Here is a 16,113-nt window from a genome sequence, read left to right as displayed (position 1 = left end):
CGCTGAATTAGTTAAAAACTTGCTTCTCACTATCTGTTACCGTTTGTTTTCTATGAAGATAAATATTGAAAACGGACGTATTAAATTTCTAGAACTTCCGGCTACAGTTGAAATAGATACGAGTAAGCTGTTATATTTCCTTAAGACGCTGAATCCATTTCAGAAATCTTCTTCTCGTTATTGGTTACTGTTTTTGTTCTATGAAGATCAACATTGAAACCGGAAGTTATTAATTTTTATAACTTCCGGTTTCAATAGGTAATTATTGAAGGAGACGGAAGTTATTTCTACTCGTAAGACATTTACTCGATTACAGAAAACCGTTTTTTCCCTATCTCTTACCGTTTGTGGTTTATATAGCGTAATATTGAAACAGGAAGTTTTAGTGAATTTGAACCATTTTTGATTTTAGTAGAAAGTTGAGACTGAACAGAAAACATGTATTGGGGAACCGCAATCGATTGCAGGAATTTGCTTCTTGCTATATATTGCCGTTTTAGCTCTACGGTGATCAATGTTAAAACCTGAAATGGCTGTAATCGATTGCAGGAATTTGCTTCTTGCTATCTATTGCCGTTTTAGCTCCACGGTGATCAATGTTAAAACCGGAAATGGCTGTAATCGATTGCAGGAATTTGCTTCTTGCTATCTATTGCCGTTTTAGCTCCACGGTGATCAATGTTAAAACCGGAAATGGCTGTAATCGATTCCAGGAATTTGCGTCTTGCTATCTATTGCCGTTTTATCTCTATGGTGATCAACGTTAAAACCGGAAATGGCTGTAATCGATTCCAGGAATTTGCTTCTTGCTATCTATTGCAGTTTTAGCTCTATGGTTAAAACTGGAAATGGCTAATTTGAATCACTTCCGATTTGAGTAGACGATTCTAACAACAAACTTGTAACTCTTGTCCCTCTATATTTTGGCCAAATTTGGTGATAATCTATTAATTAATTCTTCAGATTTCTATCTCCTGGAGGGAAATGTAAATACCGTATATAAAGGAGTTTCTGTAATACATGGCCTGAATAATTTACATAAACTTATGAAACTTAACCTATTTAACTTTTTTCTCAAAAGAGTAGTAGACCCAAGGATGTTATAAAATAGAGGATCTGCCCATACAACAAAATCGTGAATCCATACGTCACAGTTTCGCCACACCCACTCTGCCCGTTCCGCGCCAGCAAGATCACAATGTTTCGAGCCAACAATCATGGCGGAAACGAGACTAGCCAATCAGACGTGTCAGCTTAGACGATGCTCGGTTGTTTTCAGGCTTCATTGAGTTCATAGGATGAAGATATGTATGGACGCATCCTCTATTTTATAACATCCTTGAGTAGACCTACCTTTTTTTCAATCGTTTTTGTTTTACACAAAATGATGTTAACAACGAGAAGAAACCTGTTCCTCACATACTAAAACATTAGCTTGAATTAACAAACTCGACTGAACGAAAAAGTAGAATTTGATGTAAAACGAAAACAAATCTTTAGTTTAACGTTCTACGTTAACGCCTTGCGGGCTTTATCCTTTTAATATTTAAAAAAGGCTTTTTGTAAACTTTCATTCAATCAACCAATGCGTCAATGCTATTTACTGTAGGAGCACGGTTCATACACCGTTTAGTTGGAATGAAGCAATGTTTCCAAGTGTATCAGTCAAATTTCCCTATTATGTACCCAAGGCTGGAAATTCCCGCCCAAAGTGGGAAAATGGAATTTTTGGAAAAATCTCCGTTTATCGTGAGTTTCTTCCCTCAGGTACAGGACACGAACGTGGAAATGGCACCAAAAAACTGCTTCATTTTAAAGAGAATGAAGTATAAAGAATGGTCCAAGAAAAAAAATAGTCTTGATAGTCTAGCCGATTTACCAATTTTCCCTGGATAATACTTTTTTAGTCAATTTTTATTCAATCAGCTTCAGCATAAAGATTATTCACTATTCACAAGAATCGTACCTCGTTTTCTTTGAAATGAATCAGCCTTTCGAACGGTATCACTTGCATGTCGGTACCATTTAAAAGGAGAGAAAATTCCCTTAAAAGTTGAATTTTTGGAGAAAAATCCCTTTTCTCAAATTTTGGGCCCTTCTGAGCGTCCCCTGTGTAAACAATCAGATCCCAAAATCATCTGAAACATACTACGTAATGTATGCAATACCTGTGCAAAATTTTAATATATTGAAAACTGAGAGCGAGAAAAAAAGATTTCCCTATTTGTAAGGAATATCCCGTCCTTTTCATGGTGAACAAGATATTGTATAAGAATTTCCTGAGACATCCCTATCATAGGACCATGAATTGTACTTCGTTCTGTTTGGAATGAATCAGTCTTTCGAACGGTACATCTCGCACGTCGGTACCACGTACTCGAGGAGAGAAATTCCCTAAAAAGGGAAAATTTTGTGAAAAATATCTTTTTTTGAAAGTTTGAATCCATTTGGGCATCTCCTGTGTTAACGATCGTATCTCAAAATCACCTAAAACACACTACATAGTGTATGTAATATCTGTGCAAAATATAAATATCATATCTTTAAAACTGAGGGCGCAAAAAATGTTTCCCTACGTGTAAAGAATATCCCACGTTCCCTTATATTATGACAAAAACACAAAAAATTCCTGAGACACTCTAAATTATCATAAGAACATGAATCGTACCTCGTTTTCTTCGGAATGAATCAGCCTTTTGAACGGTACCTCTCGCATGTCGGTACCATGTACCTGAGGAAAGAAAATTGAGGAGAGAGGTCTTTTGCGTTTTATTTATGTAAGAGTAACGTGGGGTATTTTTTGCACACGGATAAATAATTTTCCCGACCTTAATTTTTAAGAAATGAGATTGAAATTTTTCACAGGTATTAATCAATAACAACTAAGTAGTATTTATTAAGGTGATTTTACATCCGAGCGTTAACACAGGGAGCGCCCAGCGGGGCCAAAACTTTGAATTCTGTGTCGTGTAAGAGTGACAGGGATGCCAACTTGGAAATGACTCGTGATAATTGGAACGGAACAGAAAGATGTGCACATACTTCGGGAGGAGATTCGTCACATCAAAAGAAGATTTTAAAAAATCCTCTTGCATGGTGCATTGATGTGCACATTTTTCTATTCCGTTCCAATTGTGAGGATTCGAGTTTCTATTCCGAGTTGGCACACCTTGCACTCGTACACGACCGGAATTTAACAACATACAAGAGGACTTTCTGTGTTCTTTTGATATGACAAATCACCTCCCGAAGCACATCTTTCTGTTTCGTTCCAGTTGTCACGATTCGATTTTCAATTCCGAGTTGGCAACTCTGTCCCTCTCACGCGCAGATAACATGCGCATAGCATGCAAGATGTCTTTCTGTCTTGTTTTGATGTCACGAATCAGCTCCCGGAGTTTGTGCACATCTTTCAGGTTCTCCCTTTATATTGCAGCATTTATTATACCCCTAATCTCTCTCTCTCTCTCTCTCTTTTTTTTTTTTTTGTATTTTTAAAATAGTAATGCACATTGTTGACCTAGATATTTTTTTTTTAATTAACTACTACCTAACGTATTAGGAAGGTACGTGCTGGCCTTTACATTAAGCCAGACCCAGAAATAACATAACCTTCCCCATATTCATTATCTATTATGGAGCCTTTAAGGCCCCTTCACACATCAAATCACATTTCCCTGAAACTGCTGTCTGTACTATTAAATAGCATCAGAATCTCACAAGCTCTACCATGCATTTTCCCCACAATTTTAGACAAGCGTACTGTCAAAAATTTCGAAATATCGAGTACAAACTTTCAGAGAGGACAGTTCATAATAATATAAAGAATCTGACTCATTTAGATTTCTTTCCTATTTCCTTTTTAAGTAGTCAGTGCAGATGAAAGCCTCTAATAATGAACGTGTTTCAACAAGCAATAACGCAAATATATATATATATATATATATATATTCATTTAAATATCCTCCACTGCCCCCTGCCTTTGGGTTTTCTAGCGTCTTACTGGCAGTCGCTACCACCCCTAAATCGTTTTCGATCTCTCCATGTGTTCAAGCGCTCATAAACGTTTTCTCTTATACATAACATACATACAAACTAAAGAAGAATAACAGTTTGGTCTTTTCCGCAGTGCTGGCCCCCGACACGAGTAGAGTAACATAATTCTTTCGTAATGATCTACATCGAAGTAAGGTAATTTATATTACTCAATGTAACACTGCGATTAATCTTTCATCGGTACTCTAGACCAGCGTTTCTCAAAATTTTTTCCTTTGGGGAACACCAAGGGACGCACAGTGGGGCGAAAACGCAAAAAGCTGTCCAAAATATGATAACTATATTCAAATTGAATGAAATTTAGTATTAAGGGGTTATTGAGGTTACTAATTACGATTCTGCAACTAAAGTTGAAAAAAACAAAATGGTGGAATAAAATTTGCAAAAGTCGAAAAAGTCATAGAAATGTTCTCAAAAATGGCGATAAAGGGGTTATTGAGGTTGTTGATTACGATTCTGCAACTAAAGTTTAAAAAAAACAAAATGGCAGATCCAAAATGGCGGAATAAAAACAATGTCAACATACTTCGTAATTTTCACAATGTATCTTTAACAACATTCACTTTTTTCACATATTTCGATGAACAATTACTTGTTACTTACGTTCTTATTTATTAGAAATGTATTATTACCTAAATGACACAAATTATTGGTATTTGATTCCGTTATGATAACTGCAACGGCTTGTTACTGTAACATTAAATGAACAATAATTGACATCAACACGTTTCGTAATTGGCACGTTTTGGCAGCTACATTTTTGTCGATAGCATTAATTAATATTCAGACTGCCATTCTACAAAATATGAATGTGGTGCACGAGGGTGCACATAATGTTTTCAACGCTTTAAGTTAATAAAATATATAAACAATGTGAAAATTTTGCTTGACTTGCGATTCAAATTATAAATTATTACATCATTATTATTAATTTTTCACTTCATACACTTATTCTACTTACCAGTACGATATAGGAAAACTTTACAGATTTAAAAACTATGAACGCGTTCGAAAGTTACAACCGTTTCAACGGACGCGTCACAATTCTTCTATTGTTCTCTACGTATTTGACCTGCTGAAGGGTCTACTTAAGAGTGGCTCAGGTAGTCGGAATAAAGTAAAAACCCTATTCTATTTATGGATTTGGGCCCTTCTAACATCACTCTAGCCAACTACATTAAAAAATTCCTATATTACTATCTTTCGTTTTTTTTTTACTTTTGGCCAGCTTTTTGCGTTTTCGCCCCACTGTGGGACGTTTCAAACTTTCGCGACCTCCCTGCATGTGATTTGTTTCTTACATGCAATAAAGCAAACACACAGAAATGCATACATTAAATATATATATATGGAACGACTGTGAGATACAAATCTCACATACAAATTACGTAAGATTCTTGAAGAGAAACAGATTAACATAAAAGAAGCTTATGACCCTTAAGCAGGAATATGAGAAATAAATATTACCATCAGAAATATAAGAAGACATCCATCAAACTTAAAATCTCGCGACACTCATGACATGTATTCGCGATACAGCAGTTGAGAAACGCTGCTGACTAGACGACGTTTTACTATGCATTACAATCAGTCAATTTGTCGTTAACGTAGAAATATAAACATACCTTTAAAAGTGTTCACAAGTGACGGAACTCCTTAACAGAAATGTGGTTTCCTTATCACACATTCCACGGATTTTCACAACTCCAGATGTTGGCCCTAAAGTGCTCACCAGTACCTGTAAATTTTTTAAAAAATAAATAACTTTTGTGAGACCCGCGGAGTTAATTATTATTTAATTTGAAATTTTTACTAGTGATTCATTACTAAGCGCTTCCTGTGGTTAAATGGTTAGCTTACTAGCCTTCAGAGCGAAAGACCCGAGTTTGATTCTCTGTGAGAGTTTCATGTGACTTTTGTCCAAAAGACTTCCGATACTGATGCAGTATAGTTTGAAAGTATAATAATAATAATAACAATAATAATAATAATTTGGCAGGATTGGCACAAACTAGGATTTTTTATTTAAACCGTTTTGTTTGGTTTAAATGGATTTTCTCACTTATTTAGCTAACATACGGACAGAAAGAAATTTTTATTTTAATGTCCTTATGCAACAGTAGGGTTATGCAATAGAAACCGTCTTACCCGTCCTCCCGCCCCCCCGCCCCCCAATGTTGAAGGCAGATTTGCGCGTTCTGAAGTAAGCAACGATAAAAAAGAAAATGTTTAACTATCTGATGCAATAGAAGTAACGCACTTAAAACACAAATTTTCATTGAAAGTGCTTACAAGTTAGTTCGATTCGGTGTGCTCACTACGCTAGAATAATCACAATCTGTTTCCTCAGAGTGTCCACTCAACCGTGAAAAAGCCGTGGATTTCGGATACTATGAAAAGTCCTGGAGAAAGCAGTGGATTTCGTTTAAAAAAAAAATGTACAAAACTCCAATTTTCCCACCCCGAAGGCACGGTCCCAGAGCCAATGGGGGTTGAATTTCTAACTAAAAGCGATTGGAATTTCACTATTGATCTCAGCGATCCCGAAAACTATGGAATTTAAACTAATATCGATCATTTTAAACTATTTTTATTATATGTTCCAATAACCCTCCTCTGTGATCTCCTAGTTTGAAATAGGAAAAAAAAAAAACGCTTCGTCTTGTTCTCGGACCGGGACCAGATTACCCGTGACCAAAATTTGGTAACTCTCGGTCCATTCGTATGGCCACATTGAAGCACAGACACAAATTCTTTATTTTATTTATATTGGATCTGTACGCGATAATTTGGGCATGCGCCTATAAAGTAAGAATGCAAAATGTGTTAGGGAATTATTTCAAGCAAGAAAGATGAGAAAAATACTTTTCTTTAAAAAAATGAAAATGAAATATTTCAGTTTAACATTATACCCTTTGGGATAAGGGACTATGACTAAGGCACGTGAATGATGGTGGAATAATTGTAGAATGAAAAAGTGGGAGGAAATGGGAGTACCCCGAGAAAACCCACGAACACGATGTTGCCAACCACAACTTACTTGGCCGGGGAACGAACTAGGGTCCCTACGCACTTGAAATAAGCGTTCTACCACTGAAACATAGTGCTCCCTATTTTAAAAATTGTTTACCTATTATGCGACTGCACGAATAGTTCTCCCAGTGGGTACGTCTTTTACAATGACCATATGTAGATTGATTACAGTGTGCTCGCTAGCTTAGCCGGATGCTTCATTAGTACTAACCTCACTACTCCTAACTTACTAAACTACTAGTAGTAGTATCGCTGGCATTTTTAAAATGAAATTCTTGAGAAGATGGCGGGTCTTAATGGAACAAATCCCGAAAGGATTCCCTAAGTCATCCTACGGTGTTATATTTATGCAGTACAGTATGCCCAAAAAATTGTGTAGATTAATTATATGCGTACCAAGTGATGAGCATAATTTCTGTTAATACCAATCAGACAAAATAATAATAATAATAATAATAATAATAATAATAATAATAATAATAATAATAATAATAATAATAATAATAATAATAATAATAATAGGAGTAGTAAGTTAGATTAGGTTACGATATGTTAAGTTTAGTTAGTAGTAGCATTGGCGTAACTAGTATATACTTTGCTGAGGTGACCATGGCCCCTTATTTCTGAATATTGCAATGGCTATATGTAAATTGACGTAAAAATATCACAATATTTTCGTCAAATAAAACATTGGGGGACAGGACCCCTCTAGTTAAACTTATAAGTAATGATAGTAGCAGTAGTATTAACAAGAGTATTAGTACATTTCTTCCTTTAATACCCACCCCATCCTTCTCCTCACAGAAGTAGCAGTAGTAATAGGCTACGTAAGCTAACATTACGGTAGGTTCGGTTAGTAGGTTATAACTTACATTACATTCAGCTAAATATGCGATAAACATATACTAGCTGACCACTAAAAGCAGCAATTCTATCGGGTCCGTACATTGTGTTATTTGGCGCTTCATATGAATTTTGCTATGTTTCAACGTGTATTGCAAACATAGCAACTCTCCTTTACAAACAGTCTATTGTAAACATTACGTGAGTACTGAAAATTAACAATAGATAATACATTCACACAGTACTTGTAATAGTTTAACCCTTACCTTTTTATTTAAGAGATCATATTCATTTCCAATTAGTATATATTTAACACGGCTGTAATTTGTGGATCTGTGTTGTGAATTTAACATAACTTCTTGCTTCTCCGCTCAGCCAAAGTCCAGTAAACATTTGAAGTCCACGAAGCGACTGAACACAATCCTGCCAGACTGTAGTATGTTTTACTGTATTCTCGTGAAAATACTGTGTTTCACACCGGTACGTATGTATGGGTAACCAGGGCAAGAGTGAACACGTTTTGTAAATCAAAGAATTGCGGTGGAATGGTGACAGAGAAAAACGCAATATGTTCTGTATGTACGTATACAGTTTAATTGCGGCAAATCAAGTAGAGGATACGGAGGAATAACATAGTTTTGACGAAGGAAAAATTTTGTACTCTTGCCCCATATGGTGGGGTAAGAGTAAACAACGGTTGGGGCAACGATGTACAGTCGAATCCAAACATAAAAGCGTAGGCATAAACACCAAAAAATACATTGAATTACAGATATATATGTACTGATTACATGGAACTAAGGAAGTTATAAAATACCAAACAGATTAGTGCCAAATGGAACTGCCAACAAATGTTACAGTACTGTATATCATACATACTACACAAAATATGAAAATAAGAGAAATCAGTTCAACATTAATCACGAAGCACAAAAATGTTACTTCCGGTGCACTCAGTGGTCACACACGTACACAGACTTCCTTTGATTAAGATTGGAACATTATTCGTGAAACCACTCGCATATGATACAGGAAATCCTCATTTCACCGTTTGGTGTATCTGAAAACAATTTCCCACTGAATTGGCTGGGCATACCCATGGGTGTGGAGGATGACTTTGATGCGAATTTCTACCTTCTTTTGTGTTCCCGTGCGACATGACATATGCTCAACAACTCGGGCTGCGAAATTCTAAACGATAATGCAAACGTTTTCTTGGTAGTCAATAGAAGCCAACTTCTGTCTTACATTTGCAAATGTTTTTTTTTTTTCATTTTTTTTTTTTACTCAATGTTACGCGTTCAAACCTACATTTTCTTTACCCAACTTTAAAACAAGCGGCAAGTGTGAACGTTCACACTTGCCCCGCTTCAGTTATCTTCCAATAATTGCGTGCCATCGACCGCCAGAGCACTTTTTTCTTTTGCGTACCACTCATAAGAAATACGAACTTATACAGCTTTTCCAGGAAATATTTCCAATCCTGCACCTTCAGCTGAAACTACGTTATAAACTGTGACACTTACGTACGAATCTTTTACTTCTTTCCTTTTGCAACAAACTTTCTACTCTGCTGCTCTTCACACTGCACGCACACGGTTCCCCTCCTTTTCCGTTTCTACATGTGTCATACCGAACTAATTTTCAACATTCGTTTGTTTACCGACGTTGCCATTTCTTCATCAATAGCATTTTCACTCTTGCCCCAGCGTTCACTCTTGCCCTGGTTACCCACACATTCCCTCTCTCCAGATTGTAAATAGCAGCGCTCTCCTGAAAATCAAGTTTATATTGTTATTTTCCAGTTGTACTGCAGGAATCTCCTGCAGTCCACGCAAAAATCCGTACGTATTGCAAATATTGTCTTTTTTATGCTTTTCTCAGCAGGTGATTGTATCCTGCTCCTACTTGCTTGTGTTCGTATATGACGTCATATTGCTTTGTGTTACCAGTCGGCAGGATGTGCCATACGTGTAACAATTTATACATGGAAAGACAACATGTATACGTAGCAAACCTCCTTAATTCTGACATTTTCACTTTGTCATTTCTTGTAATGTAGACACGTCTAATTACAAATTTCACTGAACGTGAGTTTCTTACGTATTACGTGTGTTTCACACGTATTTACGCGTGTAACCTACTTCGTACTGTAAATGTTGCTTTTACATTCACGGTAATGTATTCATTTTTTCCAGTGCAAATATCGTCTCAATAATAATTTACCCTCAGGTATAATTTCCCCTTGTAAATTCTTTGGAGACAAATGAGTTATGCCATATTGTCATACTATTAATGAAATATTTATTTATGAAATATGAACGAAATCGTGAGAGCAGTTTTTGAGAAAATTGCAAATTTTAATTATCATCCTGTAATAAAGTACCCTTATTTTTAGATATAGCACGTTCGCTGCCAAATGGCACATATATGTGTCAGGTAGCTTATTTTAATAGACGTCCATTAAACAACAAAGACCTTGACATTGTGCCAGCCATCATGTACAGCTCACAGATGACGAGAAGAACCCTAGCAGAAGTAGTGTGACGTAGGTATGGCCTCACCCACTTTTCGCACGGGGGTTTCAAATGACACCACGGAATAGCGTCATACAATTTTACTCGGAGTGGCAGACGACATCTAGGTATAGACCACACCTCAAAAACCGAAAATGGACTTGATCGTGTCGTTGACCTTTCCCCGCTTCCCCTGTTTTAGGGTTCTTCTCGCCATCTGTGAGCTGTACAGGGTAATTGAACGGTACATATCTGTGCCATTGGTATCTGGCGAAATACATAGTGACACACATATGTGTCAGCAGTAGAGATGCAAGGGCTCGAAAAAAATGGCTTTTTTTGGAAAAAACTTGGTTTTTTCTGCTTCACTTTTTTGCTTGGGAAATTTTGGGCTTTTTTCAAAATTATGCTTTAAATTGATAAATCAGACATTGTTTCGCTTCTCTATAACACAAAAAGTCATTTAATTAGTGGTTGATGCCGATAATAATATAAAACCTTGAAAATAAACCATGAATTTCGAAAAGATATTTCAAACAATTTTACTTCAACATATTTACATTATGAATTCCAAAGGATTAACTAATGTCTATAATAAAAAAAATTTAACCTCCTATATAAAAAAGTAAGCAGAGTTGGCAAGAAACATGGTTGTTTTTGAAAATGCCTAAAACCCATTTTTGGGGGGAGTTTAAACCAGGTTTTTTTGGGGGTTTAAACCAGGTTTTTTTACTTAGATATTTTGCTTAATGTATTTATATTACATATTCATAGAAATATGTTTGCTTCGCCTTGGTGTTATTATGCAACAACGGATTATGCTGGAAGAGGTCCCATAAGCTTAAACAAGTCCGGTCAGTAAATTTCTTAAATTGAGAAACTCCAGCCCTAGCCATCGGGAAAATCCCGTCATTACTTTAAACGTAAAACATGGAAAAATCCTGTTATTGCTTTGCATGTAAAATTTAAAGGTCAAATATCATGATCAGTACGATAACACTGAGGTATTAAATTACAAATTTAGTATGTAGATATTGAAAGTCCAATCCAAGCTGATGTTGGAAGCTACGTAGGCAATCGATAAATTTTGCCAATTTCTATCAATATATTCAAGGAACCTTGGCTTCTTTAGGCATTAACAGCAGGCATTCAGGCATGCAGAAATATATAATTTGGTTTCGTTTCGTATGTTTAGGCTTAACATCCTTACGTAATACCGAGGTTATCAAGGAGAAGATTTACGCTTAAAGTGACATCCGAACCGCTACTTGTTTACATATGAAAGAAGGGTTGTGGTTCGACCGAGAATTGAACATGGGACACCTTGATTAAAAGGTGAAAACGAAATAAAACTAATGCAGATGGTTTGATATGTGGAAACGTCACCATGAAGTTCACACGATTCGCATTTTTCGTTCTTTTTAATGTTTTGGTTTAAACCAGTTATTAAAAAAAAAGAAAAAGAAAAAACAGCTGGTGTAAACGAGCCAACCCTAAAAGTAAACGCTTCTTTTCTAAAAAACATACAAATAACTAGCAAAATTGTATGTAGTATTTTTACTTCAAAATATTTCATACCATCTTTTTGAAACAAAATAAAATTAAAATAAAACATAAGAGAAATACTTAGATTTTTATGATACACTTAAAGGCTGCCCATCTAGAACTTTTGGTTCTGTATATTCTTGACATTCTACAGTTAAGTTTTTTATAACCACCATCACGGCTTACCCAATCCTCAAGTTTTCTGAATTTTTAACAAGAGGGATTCAACATATCATTACGGAACTCCCCGCTCAAAAAAAAAAAAAAAAAACCTACGAAATATATTTAAGTGAAGCTACATACAACTGCACAACAAACATGACTGAGTGGTTAGCTTTTGCGCTTCTATCGGGAAGTCCGGGATTCAACCCAGCATTCAACCATTCTGACAAAGCTTTTCTTCATTCCATCTGTGAATGTAGAAATAGTGCGTGTACTGTGAGTTGGCCGACTTCCTTTCTTATTGTTTTTAAATCGTTGTTATTACTAATTACCAGCAGTGACGGTTTTGCGAAGGTTAGGGGGTCGGTCTTTTGGACTGAAGCCTGTTCCCTAAAGTTGCAGAATGTCTAAAACAAACGAATTATCTATTAGTTATGCCTTTACTCATAAACTTTAAGCTCCCGTCAAATAAAAATTACAAATGTTTAGAAAAACTTAACATTAGTAAGGAAAACCCCTCCCAAGATACTTTTCTAAATTCGCCACTGATTCTCAGTATAAAATGATCTTCAAGGTTGTATCCGGAAGATTATTGCTAAACATATAAACGAAACGAAATATTTATTTATGCCTGTACTCATAAACTTCAAGCACCTCCCAAATAAAATTAGGACTTTTTAGAAAACGAAACATTCAGAGAAACCCCTCCCAAAGTTCTTTTCTAAATCCACTACTGATTATTTTATAAATTGGTATTCAAGGTTGTATCCGGAAAATTAGAAATGTGGAAGTACGGTTTGACGGACATATTGAAAAACGTACGCTTTGACGGATATATAGAAAAACGTAAGTTTAACTTTTGTGCTAGAAGCTAGAGTACTAAGCTCTTAGAAATGAAACACAGATGACAAACTAAACTGATATAGAGAAGAAAAAAAATATCGATGACTCAAAAGTTAAAATAAAGTTAAATGGCCTGTAAAATTGCCCTCAAATACTACATTCTTCATGTTAGCTTTAATTCGTAAAACATGTGCTCCATCCATCTTGATGGTTAATTTCAGAGCGAAATATGGCATTTAGGTCATGGAATTCTTATCTAACTATAGAATATACTATAAGAAAGCTATTTAGATAGAAAAATCATGAAAATGAAAAAAGCCAAAATTTCAAAAATTCTCGTTTTTTCCCAAAAAAGCCGGCTTTTTATGTGAAAAAACCATCGATTCAAAAAAGCCGGCTTTTTTGTATCTCTAGTCAGCAGGAGTATTTTTAAGCATACTTTTTTGTAATGTGGCAGCGAACGTGATAGTAAGATTAAAAAAAAAAATAACAACCCTAGAGAATCTTATAAAAACTTCTAAATTTGGTCTTCATACGTTGGACACTGTGACATCTAGGCGAACGAACATCTTTACACCGGGACAAACGAACAGATATCTAATATTTTTATTTTTATTATTATTTATTTTTACGTGTAGAGGCCACGAAATGTGTGAATCAACTGAATTATTGAATTCGCTTTTTTTTTCTCACTGTCACATACTTTCTTCTTTCCTATCGTCACTTGAAAGTAAAATGGTAAAAACTGAGAAAAAATCGAAGAAAAAAAATAAAATCATTCTCAGACAGTTGTGTAATAGAATAGTAGGCTAATAAATATCTAATGTGTATATCCTGTTACCTAAATTTAAGTAAAAAAAAAAAAAAGTTAATGATAAATAGTATCAATGGCGTAGGCAATACTGAATCAACCCAAGTCCTCCCCCTCTTTAGTATAGTGATACGAAACGGATTCTGCTTTCGTACACTATGTTCCAATTATGATTTTTATATAGACATGATACGACTAATTAGTCACGGAACAATCGTTACACAGATATGTTTGAAGGAAAACTTACTACCTATAACCTCCAACTCTTATTCTTAAAGGAGGGATGCGGTGGCTCAGTGGTAGAGCGTCACCTCAGGTGCTTGGGGTCCCTGGTACGATCCCAGCTCGCGCCGTGTGTACTTTGTGGTGGACGAACATCGTGCTCGTGGGTTTTCTCGAGGTCCTCCCGTTTCCTCCCACTTTCTTCATTACACCATTTCATTTATTTCTCATAATCACTGTCTCCTTTAGCCTAACCGGTATGACCATGGGACGTAAAACCTAAAGTTTTCATTTCATTTTCTTATTCTTAAACCTACACAAGATTTCAGTGTTATATACTGTATTCTTAATCTTTTTCAACTCTTTTTTCGTTACCATAGCCATCAAAATTTATCATCTGTGGGCAAGGGCGCCCATGTTGTGGTTTCAAAGGGGGACAAGAAAAATCGACATTTCAAATATAGTTTCAAATTTTGCTGTAACTATTCTAAAAATTTTATAGGGTTTTCGATATTTCGGAGTACAATTTCCTCTAGGGAAGGGGGGTGAGCGCCCTACCTTGCCCACCTGATGGACGCCCTTGTCTGCGGGTATAGATACAAAGCATTAGAAAAGAAAGTGAAATCTTTAAATTTTATTACTATTATTATCTAGCTCCGATTTAGCGAAATGTTACCGTGCGCGACCTTAATTTTCCTTGTTTTCTGGTCCTATTCTTGGCAGTAGCATAAAAAAGATTTCGTATCGAACCAACATCATGAGGCAATTGGGGAGCTATCTGAATTAAGAGGAAGCGAACTCCGGTCCAGGAAACCAGAAATAAAGGCGTCTGGGGACTGTTGCACTGAAACTCATCTTCCAGTTCAACGTGAGCCATCTGCTTGGACATAGTCTTTCATGGATGTAGCATCAGAAAGTTTAGTTTATTACCTCCTAACAATTTTTTTCAGTATTTCATAATACTGTGTAACTAAAGAAAATTGAAAAAGAATTTTATTTATTTCTTATATCTCACCTGCAATTCGCCTCAGTTCTATGTACTAAAATACAATACTAAACTTCGTATCACAAAAACCTATGAAGTACTCTGGCTGACAAGATAGCCCACATTTTAGCCGATGATACCACATAATGCTTGGTGTGTGTGTATGCATGTGTGTAAAGTGTATTTCTTACACCAGGTGCTCTCCACGATATAGAGTATTTCTGCGTCCGTTACTGGTTGGAAGTGCTATATAAGTTAAGTTGAGTATTGTCTTACAACGTGAGAAGATATAACTTCAACTAAAGAATGGGTGCACGGTGGCTCAAGGTTAAAACGTTTACCTATGGTGCGAGGCGTCCCTGGTTCAATTCCAAACCATATGAATTTCTAGAGAACAACATCGTGTTTGTACTTTTACTCTGAATTTGCACATTATCGTCCACATTTTCATTCCATAAATATCTTTCATTAGTGGTAGAATGTTGGCTTCGCATTCGGGAGGTCGTGGGTTCGAATCCCGCTGCCGACCATCCTGACTGAAGTTTTCCAGGGTTTCCCTCAGTCCTACCAGGCAAATGCCGGGATGGTACCTACTAAAACAGGCCCTGGCCGATACCTTTCCAAATCCTTTCCATTGTTATTGTTGTTGTTATATATCCAGTGTGAAATGGAATCTGAGCTTTATCTGGTGATTGTTAAATAAAATAAATAAATTTCCTTTAACTTACTTTACTTAATTATCCATTTCCTATAACTTTAACTTATATTTCCTTTTAATTGTTAAAACTATCCTAAATTTTTGAGACGAAAAAAACTAATTTAAATACCTTTTAAAATGACTTTGAATAAGCACGTGGCCTTGCATAAAAAATTGATTCTCAACATCCATTACCTTCATCAAAGAATTCATCCGAAGTTGGGCGTCCGCTTTCGTCAATTGTTTTCGCTGTTATCTCCTTTCCACACTTTCTGCAATTTGTTATTAGGTTCATTAATCCGTGCTCTTCACAAACTTTTAAAAGATTTTGCTCGTTATCAACGTATTGCTTCACAAATGTTAAAACTGCTAGTTCATTGCCCTTGTACATTCACCGTGT

At 35.9% G+C, this 16,113-nt stretch overlaps 1 long non-coding RNA gene across 2 annotated transcripts in view; it reads right to left on the bottom strand.

Moving 5' to 3' along the window:
* LOC145684070 (uncharacterized) overlaps positions 1 to 8,510 on the bottom strand; it is a 45,436-nt gene extending 36,926 nt beyond the window's left edge. Inside the window, exons 1-2 of one of the 2 annotated variants that reach the window (XR_014131241.1) lie at positions 8,199 to 8,510; positions 5,682 to 5,794 (exon numbers count right to left, since the gene is read on the bottom strand). This is a non-coding gene — a long non-coding RNA (uncharacterized LOC145684070). The remainder of the gene's footprint in view (positions 1 to 5,681; positions 5,795 to 8,198) is intronic. The other variant, XR_014131240.1, reaches the window with a different exon arrangement.
* Between the last annotated feature and the right edge of the window lie 7,603 nt (positions 8,511 to 16,113).

Source organism: Thermobia domestica, chromosome 4 (assembly GCF_964235325.1).
Source record: "Thermobia domestica chromosome 4, izTheDome1.hap1.1, whole genome shotgun sequence".
NCBI classification, from domain to species: domain Eukaryota; kingdom Metazoa; phylum Arthropoda; class Insecta; order Zygentoma; family Lepismatidae; genus Thermobia; species Thermobia domestica.
This window is presented reverse-complemented; position numbering and strand designations above follow the sequence as displayed.